The sequence below is a fragment of the Cebus imitator genome, unplaced genomic scaffold (genome assembly GCF_001604975.1).
Source record: "Cebus imitator isolate Cc_AM_T3 unplaced genomic scaffold, Cebus_imitator-1.0 Scaffold118, whole genome shotgun sequence".
NCBI lineage: Eukaryota > Metazoa > Chordata > Mammalia > Primates > Cebidae > Cebus > Cebus imitator.
The window spans coordinates 3,039,528-3,042,591 of NW_016107433.1; the positions used below are offsets into that span (position 1 = coordinate 3,039,528).

General features: G+C 35.6%; 1 protein-coding gene and 1 long non-coding RNA gene across 2 annotated transcripts in view; both read left to right on the forward strand.

Annotated features, from left to right (window-relative positions):
* Positions 1 to 3,064, forward strand: part of NFAT5 (nuclear factor of activated T cells 5) — a 131,206-nt gene that overhangs the window by 9,948 nt on the left and 118,194 nt on the right. The gene's annotated exons all lie outside the window — the stretch shown is intronic.
* On the forward strand, positions 158 to 3,050 carry LOC108311776. The gene is made up of 2 exons (XR_001828359.2): positions 158 to 544; positions 663 to 3,050. It is a non-coding gene; the product is annotated as an uncharacterized LOC108311776 (long non-coding RNA).

Consider the following 3,064-nt stretch of genomic DNA (forward strand, 5'->3'; position numbering starts at 1 on the left):
TCAAGCAATTCTCCTGCCTCAGCCTCCTGAGTAGCTGGGACTACAGGTGCACACCACCACGCCCAGCTAATTTTTGTATTTTTAGTAGAGAAGGGGCTTCACCATGTTGGCCAGGATGGTCTCAATCTCTTGACCTCATGATCCATCTGCCTCAGCCTCCCGATGTGCTGGGATTACAGGTGTGAGCCACTGTGCCTGGCCTAAAAATTAGTTTTAATTTTAAAAATCTACTTGAAGCAATCTTTGGGGGACATGCTAGTCAAAAGAATAAATTCAGTATTAGTAATAATTGAAAACCTTTTTTGGGCAATTTATATGTCAAGCAGTTTATGTATAACAGCATTTTAAGTATATTTTTCACATTTATGTCTTAGAAAAATCCTGTGATGTAGTACCAGTGTCCTTATTTCATAAATGAGCAAACTGAGGTACAGAGGGATTCACTAATAGTCCCAAGGGCACAAATCTAGTAGATGAGACTGGAATTTGAACTTCACCAGTTTTACCCTACAGCTGTAAGATTATACTGACTGTCTTATAGTCAGTAAGACCATTTGAAATTGGCATTTATACTTTGGACCCTAATAAGATTACACCATTGTTCAGATGGTATAAAAAGAATACTTTGTGTAGGATTCTTTAGCCAAGCAGCTTCATGAGAGAAATTTTAGAAGCCACATACAGAAATTTGTAAAGAATGTGATTATGACCCTTTGAGGAAGATTTTAACACTCAAAATTAGCAAATCATTGCCTGGCTTTGCTGAGTGTCTTTAAGATTTAGATGAAGCAGATGGGGGCTGACCAAAACACCTGTGTTGGCTCAGCGCAGTGGTTCATGCCTATAATCCCAGAACTTTGGGAGGCTCAGGTGGGCAGATCACTTGAACTCAGGAGTTCAAAATCAGCCTGGGCAACATGGTGAAACCCCGTCTCTACCAAAAAAAAAAAAAAAAAAGAAGCTGGGCATGGTAACACTTGCTTGTAGTCCCAACTACTTGGGAGGCAGGCTGAGGTGGGAGGATTACCTGACCCCAGGAGGTCAAGAAACACTTCTGTCTTTGCTGATGATGGGACTTAGAGCTAAGAAGTAGGAGAAGGCTAAGCGGAAGCCACCACCTAAGGAGAATTACTTTAGAAATGAAGGTGCCATGGGGCTCTTGATATCTTTGTCAGTAGTTTTATGGAAGAAGCATGGATGCCATGGTTCCCTATTTCTGCTAGTATGTTTCAGAGACAAAGTAAATTCAAGAAGAGATGAACAACAGAAGAAATAGTACTAATGTGAGCTATATGAATAGTGGTGTTTTGCATAGAGTCCTTATTAATTTAGTTTGATTCTTTCCGTTTTGTCTTTTTTAATCTGTTCCTGTCACCCCATGCATCTATTTTCTCATGATAGTCTATACATTTTGTTGTTCTGCTATTGCATCTTGTATCTTTTCTCTGTTTCCCTTCTTTTAAAAAACCTCTGTAAAGGAGATTTGCTATTGTAAATTGTAGTTTAGAAGTTAACCCTCCCCCTGTAGTTTAGTCTCTTCTAATAAACTGTAAGCAACATTGGCCAGGACCTATGTGTAAATTCATCTTGAGTGAATGAATAAACAACAGTATTGTGACTAAGTAACCTATACTTGCACATATATATATGAAAAAGCTATACTTGGCTATATTATAGAATAATATAGGAATCTATAAAAGAACAAAAAATTTATTACCTTTATACCCAGTTTTAAAAATACTGTATTCCCTTTTAGAAGGTTGTGGTTATTGAACAACAACAAAAAGGTAAAGAGTGCATTGGAACTGAATCATTTTCTGAGAGCTAAAAAAAAAAAAAAGGTAAAGAGTACACACTGTGTAGACCCATTTACATGAAATTCTTTAGAAGACAAACTATAGTAAGAAAAAGCAGATCAGTAGTTGCTTGGGGCTGGAGTGGGCAGGATTAACTACAGAGGAGCAAAAGGTAGCTTTACCAAATGATTAAAATGTTCTCTGTCCTGACCATGGTGATTACACAAACATATATACTTTAAAAAAAATTAATGGAACATTTAAAATGGGTGCAATTCTATAACTGTATAAAGGACATGATTTATATATATTCTGCCACTGCACTCCAGGCTGGGCAACAGAAGAAATAGTACTGATGTGAGCTATATGAATAATGATATTTTGCTATTTTGGGAGGCTGAAGTGGGAGGATCACTTGAACCCAGTAGGTAGAGGATGCAGTGAGCAAAGATTGTGCCACTGTACTCCAGCCTGGGTGACAGAGTGAGACCCTGTTTCAAAAAAAAAAAAAAATTTTTTTTTTTACTTGTACTGAACCATGTACAGATTTCTTTTCTTCTTGTTATTCCCTAAATGATGCAGTATAAAAGCTATTTATGTAGCACTTAATGTTGTATAAGGTATAAGTAATCTATAGATGATTTGAAGTATATAGGAGGATGTGCATAGATTATATGCAAATACAAAACCATTTTATATTAGGGACTTGAGCATCCAAAAATTTTGTGGGAAGTCTTGCAACCCATCTCCAACGGATACCAAAGGATGACTATACTCTGATATATAGTTTCTCTAGTTAAGCATAAAGGTAAAAACAGAATACGAGTTTTTAGTTCCTTACAAGTGAGTAGTACCTTGTGCTTAACTAACATAAATACTAATGTTGTATGAAATTCAAATGTTCACGTAATCATGTATACTGTATTCTGTATAGCTAGTTTGAGACATTAGGCATTTAAATGTTTTTATTAGCAATGTAATAGAACACTTGAATATTTGTTGGTAGAAGACTGATTATACAACTTAAATTATTTGTTTGAATTGAAGTTTTCATTATAGTCACCTAAGTCAATAAAACATGTGTTTAAATGTGTCTTATGGCAATGACCATAAGCCAAACATAGACTTAATTTAACAAATAGCTTTACAATGGAGTTGTGAATTTGTTAATGTTTTTCTTTTCTCCAGTTTTTAAGCCACAGCTGCTTACTTGTTGGATTGTCATTATGAAACACAGAAACACAGATTTTTCTTTTTTTTTTTTTTTT